Source organism: Cherax quadricarinatus, chromosome 32 (assembly GCF_038502225.1).
Source record: "Cherax quadricarinatus isolate ZL_2023a chromosome 32, ASM3850222v1, whole genome shotgun sequence".
Lineage (NCBI taxonomy): Eukaryota > Metazoa > Arthropoda > Malacostraca > Decapoda > Parastacidae > Cherax > Cherax quadricarinatus.
This window is the reverse complement of record NC_091323.1, coordinates 20,329,274-20,343,566: the sequence shown is the minus strand read 5'-3', so window position 1 is coordinate 20,343,566 and position 14,293 is coordinate 20,329,274.

Genomic DNA, 14,293 nt, shown 5'->3' with positions numbered 1-14,293 from the left:
GTGTGTGTGTATTGCTAATTGACCAGTAAAACTAGTCAATTAGCAAGAGCTCATTTAAAATTAAGTCCTTTCTAAAATTTTCTCTGATACATTTAAAGATTTTTTTTCATTTATGTTAATATAAAAATTAATTATTTTTTTCCAAAAGGCGGGTCATCATCTGACTAAGACCCGCGTCAGGAAGCACTTGTCCTGTTTCCTGACAAATCTTACTAACCTATCCAGTGGTGGAAAAGCACAGCTCTTGTGTGTTGTTTATTGCGCATTTTCCTCAACTAAGACACTCTCTCTATAGCTCGTCTCTGTAAATTATAATTGTATTCTGTTACTTGTATCTAACGTACGGTAGGGTTGAGCTGTAGTTGTTGTTCTCCCTGCCTTTTCACTTCGATTCATTAGTATGGCTCACTCCCTGTGTTTTATGCTCGGTTTTATTAATCGGTGCGTAACGTTTGCCCTCAAAACAGCCCTACCTAAAACATCCCATTTGTTGACACTGTACGGATTTTTTTTCTCCCTTTAGAGCACGGGATATTTATGCTTCCAGTTGTGTCCACTATTTCCATTTCCTCCACCTCCCACACAGTTGTTTAAACAGGGTTAGGTTAAGACTTCCTTTCTTAATTTACAAGACATACAGATAGAGAAATGGATGAGGTTAGAGCTATCTGTGGGCAAGCGATTTCATTTGACCAACTGATTTTATTTACTCGTTATCATTATATTGCACGAAAATGTTCCAGACTCGATTAATCCTAGGAATAAATGATCTTAGATGAAGTGACGTTCTTGAGAAGGGTACAGCGGTTGAGATCGTGTGTCCTTTGGTTCTCCAGTATTTCAATGATGTAAACTCACTCACACACACACTCTCTCTCTCTCTCTCTCTCTCTCTCTCTCTCTCTCTCTCTCTCTCTCTCTCTCTCTCTCTCTCCTTAATCTACCTTCGTAACTCAGCCCACACCTCATCGAGGAGGGCTGAGTTACGCATAGAATCCTCACGTCGATGAGGTGAGGATTCTATACTGGCTCTGTATATTCTACTAGCCTCGCGGACACTGTACAGTGACCTGACTGACCCTTTATTCAGATTCGTGAAGGCTGTTCCTACATGAGTGTGTGTTGTAAAATCTTCTTGTTTAGAGAACAAAACTTCTTTTCAACGCTGAGTCTCTTTCTTATCATCTGTCAGAGCGCAGGATCTTCAAGGTATCTGCAAGGTGCTCTCTCTTCCCAGCGTTATTGATTGATTGTCGTATGTGATATACCTCCCAATCTCTCTCTCTCTCTCTCTCTCTCTCTCTCTCTCTCTCTCTCTCTCTCTCTCTCTCTCTCTTTTACACACGGTTTGACAAGGTTAAGGATCCCTAGCTTTATTGACAAGGTATTTACAGGTTAAGGATTCCTAACTTTATTGGCAAGCTAAGAGCTGTTACCTATATCAGCTCATTTGAAAGCATTTTTATTGTTATGAGACATACAAGTAGGGACCAGTATGAAGTTGGAGCCATCTGTGGGCCAGCATTTTCATTTGATCAACTGACTTTATCTCGTTGATATCATTATGCTGTATAATGTGTTCCATACACGAGTCATCTTGGGTATATATGATCTCAGATGGAGTGATGTTCTGGAGAAGGGTATAGCCAGAGTGAAGTTGCTGCTTTCTGCCCGTCTTGTGGCATAAAAGCTTGTTTCACGCTGTCCTCGAAGTGGATCCAAGTGTGGTACTTTGACAATATTGGCCTTGTGCATAACAGTAAGGCCACCCACATCCCTTCTGTGTTGAAGGCTCTGCTGAAATGCCAGATCTATCCAGGATGGGTCCAGGCGAGAGATGAGACGTCTTGCTCTGTTCTCTTCTCTGTCAAGCAGTCGCAGATGAGAGGGAGGGGGGGGGGCAGGCAAAGCAAGAAAGTGGAGCATACTTAAGGTGTGAGCGTACTTCTGCCTTGTACAGAATCTTGCAACCCCTACTGTCAACCAGCTGCGAGATACGGCGAAGTGCTGTAAGCTTCCTGACTGCCTTGTTTGCAAGATTTACAACATGGTTCTTCATGGTTAGTTTGGAGTCAAATTTCACCCCAATGATATCAACTTCTCCAGGTGCCAACACCCTCCTATTCATCCTTACTGCTGCACCAGCATTACCATCATGGTGCCTAGAGACGATCATCATTTTCGTTTTCTCAGGTGCAAATGTTACTTGCCATCTATTTCTCCAAGCTGATATAGCTCTTAGCTGGTGATTGACGTAGCTTAGAGCAGCTGGCATTTCTTCTCTTGGATAGAAATGCCAGCTGCTCTAAGCTACGTCAATCACCAGCTCTCTCTCTCCCCCCCTCTCTCTCTCTCTCTCTCTCTCTCTCTCTCTCTCTCTCTCTCTCTCTCTCTTTCTCTTTCTCTTTCTCTTTCTCTTTCTCTTCTCTCTCTCTCTCTCTCTTCCTGTCCCCTCTCTCTCTCTCTCTCTCTCTCTCTCTCTCTCTCTCTCTCTCTCTCTCTCACGTGTTTTGGGTGCGTTATTGAAAATATAAACAAGGGCTTGGCTAGGTTGAGGGGAGGCGTGCTGCTGCCTACACGTGACTCGTTTGCCGAGAGCATCTCTTGGGCAGACTTGCCACAACTTCTAAACTTATCCCATCAGAAGGGTATTAAGTGGACGGCTGGAGCACATCCAGTTAGCTAGCCAGTGAATTTTTAGGTGACCTTGCAAATCGTCTTTTGGTAATTTAGGAAAGAGTGTATCGGTGGCTACTGAACCCATTGCCACAACAAGTAAACCCACCTTGTGTTAGCTCATCAGGAGGATATAAGCAACAATGATTATCTTTGATGACATACAAGAATATCTTTAAAGTGCTTATCGGAGCAATTTTAAATGGCCTATATATTGCATCAATCCGAAGTTTGGCTTCCATAGGTCTATTAAACTGAGCAAGTCACTCGTAGAGATAACGTCTCCATAACTGCCTTGATCAGTACATACTTGTCTTGTACCTGCAACTTGTCGGTATCACTACACCAGCCGCACCAGAGTGAGGTTACTATCAGAGGGTCTTAACGTAACCTAATAGAGTCGGGGTTCTTAACTGGGGGTTTCCATACCCCTTAGAGGTATGGAACTCGATTTCTGAACAATTTTATAAAAAAGTTGTTAGATTAAAACAAACTCTCACTGTTCTGTACCTAGCTATCCATAAGAAAAGTAAAACCAACCCATTAACATGTTTTGAAGTCATACTGATACCTAAGAGGGATGATGATGATGATGATGATGATGATGATGATGATGATGATGATGATGATGATGATGATGATGATGATGATGATGATGATGATGATGATGATGATGATGATGATGATGATGATGATGATGATTATGATTATTATTATTATTTCCACTGTCTGGTAAAGAGAGTATGGAAACATTGGGCAATCCACTGGGATTCTGTAATCGTGAAAAGGTTAAGTTTTTCTGTTTTGGTGAATGCTGATAGTAACTTCTTTTCTACACATGTAAATTTACTGTGGTTCGAGTCATCAGAGTGAAGGGAAACAGAAAAAAAAATTATTCCTTAATCCTCGTCGACGAGGTGTACTACTCTTGAGAATATATTGTGTAATGAGCCATTGATTTTTTGTACGTGGTGCAAACGTGTGTTTGATAAGTCAGCAGATGCTGGCTCACGTAACAGGTAATGATTTAACTATAACCTGTGTCAGGAGACCCCAGTTTTGTTTCCTGATGAGCAAAACACCGCCACCGCCCTTTGAATTTATCGCTTCCCGGTGAATATAATAATATATATTACAATAAATGAAAAAAAAAACATTTATTTCCAGAAGGGAATATCCACTTCGGATTTTGAGAACTTGCGGAAATTTCTCTCAGTTGCCCGACAGCAGTTTAGCTGATTAAGGGAAATTTTATAACGAGGTAGCCGATGTTTAACTTTGCGACCACTGAAGCCATCACAGGAAACACCTATAGACTCTGGGACGCAAGCCGATGTGTGTGTGTTAGAGAATTTGATATATCATCAATGTGCTGCTTCACTATTTTATATGACAGTTACAGTGAGAACAAAAGCTAACTGTGTATTTCCATATCATATTCCATTACACAAGTTGGATTTTATTCGTAGTGCTGAAATCTCTCAGCCTGAGCTACGAAACTTCAGTAGGATAATGAGAATATCGTCGAGTATCCAACTAAGGATGAACAAGACACGAATACAAAACTGTTATCTTTATTACCGAAGAGTTTCGCCTTCTCAGCAGTCTTTTTCAGTCGAATACAGAAGTTAAAAATATACTAGAAGCAGGTTGTTTGAGAAGTCTGCTTTGGTGGAAGAATGATACAGAACTGAGAGAAGGATAAATGAGAGAAGACAAATAAGGAAAGGTCATGAATATATAGAATGTTGTGGTGGAAGGTATGAGGTTTAACCATTACAGCTTTCATCTTTCTGTCAGCTCTTCTGTCTCGATTAGAGAGACAGAAGAGCGAGAGTTTGAACTCAGTTTGATTACGTTAATCGTGAACTCTGATTAACTAAATCAGGTTTCATGCCTTCAGTAATGATGAAATGCGCCTCCGTCAGGACCAACTCCGATGGCAGACACTGAGTAACAGTTCAGAAGGCAAACAACTAGTGGCAGCGACCATTCCATTATTCGATCCCCAATCATGTTGCAACTCCGCTTGACCTTTCACTAGCTTATCGCTAACACACTCCTCTTTCCCAGCCACCGGCAAATCGCCGTCTCCTACAGAGGTGAAGAAAAGACACGGGAAGAGGGGGGGGGGGAAAGGGAGAGAGAAAGACATCTTTCGCTTTGTGTAGAGCTTTAATCAATTGACAAATCTCTTCACAGAGCGAAACATTGTCCCAATGTGAGTTTATTCTAGCGACCTGTCTTCTTCTCTTGTTCTCGGTACGGTATTTCTACCTGCTTTTCATTTTTAACTTAGAAGATTCACGTATTACACAATACAGCGAGTTTATTTACATTAGCACACGAAGCTCTTGTGTAATTAAGAACAGGAGAGCGATACTAAGAGTTGCGAATACTGACTCGAATACAAAACATGTGTATACATTCAACGTTTAGTGAGTAAAATGATAATTAATCTTGACATGGTGGAAAATTTAGCCTCCGGGGAGGGTCTATTGTCTTAATTTTTTTTCTTGTCTCGACAACATTTATGAGAGGTTTATCCTGTGTCTGCATATGTTTTAGGTCTCACTGAATAGTTTATATGAAGCCACTGTGTTTTAGGTTTCTGTATGAAGGTTTGTATGAAGCCACTGTGTTTTAGGTTTCTGTATGAAGGTTTGTATGAAGCCACTGTGTTTTAGGTTTCTGTATGAAGGTTTGTATGAAGCCACTGTGTTTTAGGTTTCTTTTTGAAGGTTTATGTCAAGCCACTTTGTTTTAGTTTATTTTAGGTTTATATAAAGCCATTGTGTTTTACGTTTCTGTTTGAAGGTTTATATGAAATCATTGTGTTTGAGGTTTCTTTTTGAAGATTTATATCAAGCCACTATGTTTTAGGTTTATTTTTTAAGGTTTATATCAAGGCACTGTGTTTTAGGTTTCTTTTGAAGGTTTGTATCAAGCCACAGTGTTTCAGGATTCCTCGTGAAGAGTTAACTTGGAAAAAGTTTTAAGCTCGCTGGAGTAAAAAACAAAATATATTGCACAAGCAATGATGTTTGGTTCGATGTATAACTTTATCAATTCTAAGGCTCTCAAGTTTTATCTCAATACAGTTCTACACACTGAAATATAGACCTAAAAACTTTTTTAGTGTATTTCACACCCTGGATTCCAGTTGTCTCGCCATTTTTTTTTTTTAAATTCATTGCAGAAACTTGAAAAAACTATCCTAATCAGCTTTTAATCTATTTCAAGGAAGATTCGGATTGGTTGTGGGCTTGGTAGATGCTATTTTGATAGTTATATAATATAAAAAGTTAGATATAGTTATTTGGCTCCACTGGCACTCTATGTTACCAGGGATTTGTCAGACTGACTGAACAATCAGTGAGCAAATTAATGTAAGGCTCATTAATCCGACTTCGGCCACGAACGAAGTGTTTTAGGTCTCAGGCTTTAATCGTTTTTTTTTCTTAAAGGACCCAGGACAGGATCTGTTTCAGGAAGAGAAAGATATTAGTACTTTCCACCCAAAGGAAAATATTCTTAAGCGCATTTCAGAAGCTAGACTCAGGAATGCTCTTAATTTCGAGAATTTCTGGTATATTCCAGGATGCCTAGGCGTATTTCAGAGTGTAAATCCTGGAATATTTTACAGTGAGAGACCTGGGTACATCCCCGGATATCACGGTATATTTCAAATGTTGGAACCCAGGTGTGTTACATGATACCCAGGTTTGTTCCATGACACACAGGTGTGTAACCGGACACCAAGGTTTGTTGCAAGACACTCAGGTGTGTTCCACGACAACCAGGTGTGTTCCACGACACCCAGGTGTGTTCCACGACACCCAGGTGTGTTCCATGACACCCAGGTGTGTTCCATGACACCCAGGTGTGTTCCATAACCTTGACTTCAGACGTTGTCCCTTTAAGGTCTTGTGAGCGATGTGTCACCCGGGTAGTACCATGTACATGAGCCCCGTCACTCATCTCTCCGGAATATACCGCTGATACACTTTTTGTGTCTTAGACTTACATTAAATAATGTTTACCATGAGAAAGTAATTTGTTAGTATATTGTTATTTTGTGGGTTAGTTACTAATGAATGTAACTTTGAAAATGGAGAAATTTCTCATACATTGAACAGTGTAGTGAGGATGAATTTTCACGTTCGTGCCTTATGTTGGGTAGAAGAGAGATTCGTGATTTATCCGAATATATATATATATATATATATATATATATATATATATATATATATATATATATATATATATATATATATATATATATATATATATAATTAGCAAGAACTCATTTAAAATTAAGTCCTTTCTATGCTTCTCAGTCATTAATATCAAAGTTGTGCAAAGGACCTATCCATTGGGTCTTGTGGGATCTGATAGTGAGGTGTTGGCTTATATAGCTTCCTTGGATGCTTCACTTTCATAGTTCCTTGATAATGTGAGTAGTCACGAAAGCGCTTGGAATTTCTCTATTCTTTCAGAGTGGTTGTTTTGCATATATACATATATATATGTCGTGCCGAATAGGCAGAACTTGCGATCTTGGCTTAAATAGCAACGCTCATCTTGCCATATAGGACAAGCGAAAATTTGTTTATGCAATAGTTTCGCCAAAATCATTCTGAACCTAACGAAAAAAAATATATTTCACTGTGTTTGTTTAGGATTAAATTATTGTAAACAAATCTAAAATATATTTGCTTGTTATAATAAGAGGTAAGTTTTCTAGGTTCCTTTTGGTGCAAAATTATAAATTTTTACATCAACATTAATGATATATTTTTAAACGTATAAGAGAAAATTTTAGAAAGAACTTAATTTTAAATGAGTTCTTACTAATTGACCAGTTTTACCTCCTCCTCCGTGAAGCAATGCATTTACAGTTGCACGAAACATCCACGCAGGTATCCTCACCCGTTGAAATTGAGCGAATTCATAACTTTAATTTTTTACCAATTGAGAGACAGCGAGAGAGAGTATTCCTGAAGTTACTGGGACATTTTTTCCCTAGAGGAAAAAAATGTGATAATTACACCGTAATTACCTTCCTCTAAAATTATTTCCATTACTTTGGAATTATCATCTGCTTTAGATGTTACCGGCACATTGCAGTTGCTTTTGTTTCGAAATATTTCGAACACACTGGACTGAAGCTACCTTTTTCATGAGTTGTTTCGAGTACAGTGAAGTGACTTTTTTCATGAATTGCTTTTCTTAAATGTTTCGCCCAGTCCTGGGCCATTGTGGACCGTGATGGGGCGAAACGTCTTCTGCTTTCCAACGTTCGGGTAAGTTGTGCAGGATAATGCGATTACACAGCGAAATTCCCTTAACTACGGAAAACCGGCCGAAAAGTATTTACGTTGTTCCAGTAACTGCCTTGAACAACTGCCTTGGACTTATTTACGCTGTCTGAAGCGCTAAACCCGTGTAGGATATTCGGCTCAAGGACTGGTGAAGGTCCGAGCTTCCCTTCTCAAACCACGCCCTCAATCTTTGATCAGTGAGAGGAGTGCCACTCTCACCAGAGGGGTGCCACTCTCTCCACAGAAGTGCCCCATTCTCCAGAGGGGTGTTCCACTCCCCAGAGGGTGCCACTCTCCCCAGAGGGGTGCCACTCTCCCCAGAGGGGTGCCACTCTCCCCAGAGGGGTGTTACCCTCCCCAGAGGGTGCCCGTCCCTCAAGAGAAGGCCACTCTCCCCAGATGGGGGCCCACTCTCCCCAGAGAGAGCCACTCTCCCCAGAGTGGTGCCACTCTCCCCAGAAGGGTGTTATTCTCCCCAGAGGGTGCCCCTGTCTCCAGAGGGTGCCACTCTCCCCAGAAGGGTGTTATTCTCCCCAGAGGGGGCCACTCTTCCCAGAGGGGTGACACTCTCCCCAGAGAGGTGCCACTCTCCCCGGAGGGTGCCACTCTCCCCAGAAGAGTGCCACTCTCCCCAGAGGGGGTGCCACTCTCCCCAGAGGACGCCCACTCTTTCAAGAGGGGCCCCACTTTCCCCACAGGTTGCCACACTCCCCACAGGGAATCACACTCCACTCCCCAGGGTGCTTACCTGACTAAGAGCCCATCATCGTCGGCATAAATACTTGGGATGTATTCCCTTACGTTTAAATTTTCTAAATATTACTGCCAATGACACGGAACCAATTACAGACAGATTTTGAAAAATGGAAAATACATTTTGAATGGTTTTACTACCGTTTTGATGGAGTTCAGTAATATAACATTAACGAACGTCAGTTTAATAGTGCTGGAAATGGAATATGTTGCAAATACTGTATACAACGATTTTAGTGTTTTTTAATTAAAGCAAAACAAACAAAAAGAGGAATGTAAATAAATATAATAAAATAATAATCAGGAGGAAAAAGGCAGAGGGAAAGACGCGATAAATCATATGTGTATATATATATATATATATATATATATATATATATATATATATATATATATATATATATATATATATATATATATATATATATATGTCGTGCCGAATAGGCAGAACTTGCGATCTTGGCTTAAATACCAACGTTCATCTTGCCATATAGGACAAGTGAAAATTTGTGTATGCAATAATTTCGCCAAAATCACTCTGAACCTAACGAAAAAAGTATATTTCATTGTGTTTGTTTAGTATTAAATTACTGTAAACAAATCTAAAATACATTTAGTTGGGTTAAGCTAAAATAAATTGTTCTTGTTATAATAAGGATAGGTAAGTTTTCTAAGTTTCTTTTGGTGCAAAATTAAAAATTTTTACATTAACATTAATGAAAAAATATATCTTTAAATGTATAAGAGAAATTTTTAGAAAGGGCTTAATTTTAAATGAGTTCTTGCTAATTGACCAGTTTTACATATTCGGCACGACATATATATATATACAGATATATCAGATCACTTTCTAGTTGTAGCTACACTGAGAGTAAAAGGTAGATGGGATACAAGGAGAATAGAAGCATCAGGGAAGAGAGAGGTGAAGGTTTATAAACTAAAAGAGGAGGCAGTTAGGGTAAGATATAAACAGCTATTGGAGGATAGATGGGCAAATGAGAGCATAGGAAATGGGGTCGAAGAGGTATGGGGTAGGTTTAAAAATGTAGTGTTAGTGTGTTCAGCAGAAGTTTGTGGTTACAGGAAAGTGGGTGCGGGAGGGAAGAGGAGCGATTGGTGGAATGATGATGTAAAGAGAGTAGTAAGGGAGAAAAAGTTAGCATATGAGAAGTTTTTACAAAGTAGAAGCGATGCAAGGAGGGAAGAGTATATGGAGAAAAAGAGAGAGGTTAAGAGAGTGGTGAAGCAGTGTAAAAAGAGAGCAAATGAGAGAATGGGTGAGATGTTATCAACAAATTTTGTTGAAAATAAGAAAAAGTTTTGGAGTGAGATTAACAAGTTAAAGAAGCCTAGAGAACAAATGGATTTGTCAGTTAAAAATAGGAGAGGAGAGTTATTAAATGGAGAGTTAGAGGCATTGGGAAGATGGAGGGAATATTTTGAGGAATTGTTAAATGTTGATGAAGATAGGGAAGCTGTGATTTCGTGTATAGGGCAAGGAGGAATAACATCTTGTAGGAGTGAGGAAGAGCCAGTTCTGAGTGTGGGGGAAATTCGTGAGGCAGTAGGTAAAATGAAAGGGGGTAAGGCAGCCGGGATTGATGGGATAAAGATAGAAATGTTAAAAACAGGTGGGGATATAGTTTTGGAGTGGTTGGTGCAATTATTTAATAAATGTATGGAAGAGGGTAAGGTACCTAGAGATTGGCAGAGAGCATGCATAGTTCCTTTGTATAAAGACAAAGGGGACAAAAGAGAGTGCAAAAATTATAGGGGGATAAGTCTGTTGAGTATACCTGGTAAAGTGTATGGTAGAGTTATTATTGAAAGAATTAAGAATAAGACGGAGAATAGGATAGCAGATGAACAAGGAGGCTTTAGGAAAGGTAGGGGGTGTGTGGACCAGGTGTTTACAGTGAAACACATAAGTGAACAGTATTTAGATGAGGCTAAAGAGGTCTTTGTGGCATTTATGGATTTGGAAAAGGCGTATGACAGGGTGGATAGGGGGGCAATGTGGCAGATGTTGCAGGTGTATGGTGTAGGAGGTAGGTTACTGAAAGCAGTGAAGAGTTTTTATGAGGATAGTGAGGCTCAAGTTAGAGTATGTAGGAAAGAGGGAAATTATTTCCCAGTAAAAGTAGGCCTTAGACAAGGATGTGTGATGTCACCGTGGTTGTTTAATATATTTATAGATGGGGTTGTAAGAGAAGTAAATGCGAGGGTCTTGGCAAAAGGCGTGGAGTTAAAAGATAAAGAATCACACATAAAGTGGGAGTTGTTACAGTCGCTCTTTGCTGATGACACTGTGCTCTTTGGAGATTCTGAAGAGAAGTTGCAGAGATTGGTGGATGAATTTGGTAGGGTGTGCAAAAGAAGAAAATTAAAAGTGAATACAGGAAAGAGTTAGGTTATGAGGATAACAAAAGATTAGGTGATGAAAGATTGGATATCAGATTGGAGGGAGAGAGTATGGAGGAGGTGAATGTATTCAGATATTTGGGAGTGGACGTGTCAGCGGATGGGTCTATGAAGGATGAGGTGAATCATGGAATTGATGAGGGGAAAAGGGTGAGTGGTGCACTTAGGAGTCTGTGGAGACAAAGAACTTTGTCCTTGGAGGCAAAGAGGGGAATGTATGAGAGTATAGTTTTGTAAAGTAAAAGGACACAAGTGCAACTAATGTGACATTTATTGTGGCAACGTTTCGCCCTCCAGGAGCTTTATCAAGCCATTACAAACAATACATGGACACAGAGGGTATATAAAGGCTCAGAGTGAGGTGTAATACTAGTGAGGTACCATTTCGATGTTCACTAGTGGTAGTAGTAGTAGTAGTGGTAGTGACAAAAGTAATACAATATGGTAGAGCAATTAATTCGTACATGAGTAAAAGGATATAAAAGCTATTACTTGGGTAACATAAAAATAGGTTGGACAAATATAGACTGGAATGAGGCAGCTTGTTTCAGTGTTCACTCTCTGTGCTTTGTGAAGTATAACAGGAGAGACTATGTGATGGCAGGGTTTACTGTTTTCAGGAGGATTCTTGCTAAGACTTCGGAGATGGTGAAGCTGCCGTTGTTTTGTTTAATTGTATTCGAAACAGCGATCAGTGCTGATTCGAGGCACTTGCGTCTGTGGAAATTAGTTTCTTTGATCACTAATTGGGCGTCTCTGAATTTCATGAGATGATTGGTGGAATTTCGGTGTTGTACACAGGCGTTGTTCAAGTTATCGTTCCTACATTTCGTAAATGTGTTCATTGAGGCGGGTGTCGAGGTTTCTGGCTGTTTCACCTACGTAAATCTTGTCACAGCCTCCACAGGGTATAGTGTAAACTCCTGCATTGACTGGTTCGTGGTGCTTGGATTTTGTCCTGGTTATATCCTTTATTGAAGTGCTAGAAGCGATGGCGACTCTGGTGTTAGCTTGTGAAAGTACTTTTGAGACGTTCAGTGCAACCTGGCTGTTGGGAAGAATTATAACTTTGCTGGGAGTGGTGTTGATGCGTGGAGAATTTATGATCTGAAGATCTCTTTTCTTGCAGTCTTTGATGAAAAAAGAAGGAAAATGTAACTCAGTGAATGTTTGGTGAATGTATGTACACTCCTCGTCAAAAAACTCAGGACTACAAATTCGGTATGCTCTTAGGAAAAACCCGATGATGATGCCTCTTTTGGTCTTGGTATCTTGACTGGAATAGAAGTGTGTGAGATCATTTTTATTGGTGGGTTTCCGATAAACTTGAAATCTTAGGTTGTTGTCTACTTTGTGAATGAGGACGTCGAGGAAAGGTAGCTTGTCATTGGACTCTTCTTCTAGTGTAAACTGGATCGCCGGTTCAACTGCGTTGAGCCTTGCCTGAAGATCCCGTACATCAAAACGTTTTGGAGTTATTACGAGGACATCGTCCACGTAACGTAACCAAGTGACGCTTGAAGGGATGATGTTGGCGAAGTGTTCGGACTCTAGGTGTTCCATGTATAAGTTGGCTAGGACGGCACTTATGGCGGACCCCATTCCCATGCCGTAGGTTTGTTTGTAGAGCTTGTTATTGAAAGAAAAACAGTTGAAATTAGCACAGAGTTCAATTAAGTCAACAAAATCTCCTGGAGGTAGAGGAAGATTATTACAGAGTATAGTTTTACCAACGCTCTTATATGGGTGTGAAGCATGGGTGATGAATGTTGCAGCGAGGAGAAGGCTGGAGGCAGTGGAGATGTCATGTCTGAGGGCAATGTGTGGTGTGAATATAATGCAGAGAATTCGTAGTTTGGAAGTTAGGAGGAGGTGCGGGATTACCAAAACTGTTGTCCAGAGGGCTGAGGAAGGGTTGTTGAGGTGGTTCGGACATGTAGAGAGAATGGAGCGAAACAGAGTGACTTCAAGAGAGTATCAGTCTGTAGTGGAAGGAAGGCGGGGTAGGGGTCGGCCTAGGAAAGGTTGGAGGGAGGGGGTAAAGGAGGTTTTGTGTGCGAGGGGCTTGGACTTCCAGCAGGCATGCGTGAGCGTGTTTGATAGGAGTGAATGGAGAGAAATGGTTTTTAATACTTGACGTGCTGTTGGAGTGTGAGCAAAGTAACATTTATGAAGGGGTTCAGGGAAACCGGCAGGCCGGACTTGAGTCCTGGAGATGGGAAGTACAGTGCCTGCCCTCTGAAGGAGGGGTGTTAATGTTGCAGTTTAAAAACTGTAGTGTAAAGCACCCTTCTGGCAAGACAGTGATGGAGTGAATGATGGTGAAAGTTTTTCTTTTTCGGGCCACCCTGCCTTGGTGGGAATCGGCCAGTGTGATACATATATATATATATATATATATATATATATATATATATATATATATATATATATATATATATATATATATATATATATATATATATATATATATATATGCGCAATAAGATCGCAGTAAACAGGTGATTTCAGAATATGCAAAACAACCACTGTGAAAAAATAGAGAAATTCCAAGCGCTTTCGTGACTACTCACATTATCAAGGAACAATGCAATTTTCCTTGATAATGTGAGTAGTCACGAAAGCGCTAGGAATTTCTCTATTTTTTCACAGTGGTTGTTTTACACACACACACACACACACACACATATATATATATATATATATATATATATATATATATATATATATATATATATATATATATATATATATATATATATATATACTTGAAGTTGCACAGTTGAGTCCTAACTCCTACCCTGTGTACGTGTTGTGTGCATGTGAGTGCGTGTGTACTCTCATAATTGAAAATAGATCAATAGCAAGCGTAGATAAGTGAGATAAAAGCACATATAATACTGCTGGTGTATTACCAGAATAACACTGTTATAATGCTCACATCAAACGATGCATTTAATTGAGGGAAAAAAATATGTTTTTTTATTTTTTCATTTTTTTTTAGTCAGCGTCACTTTGCTGTCAACTGTCGCCCCCTGACAGTTGACAGTTGACAGTTGACAGACTTGTTAAATAGAAAGACATTAAAATTTACTTTTATTTCTGTTCGTGTTTCTGTT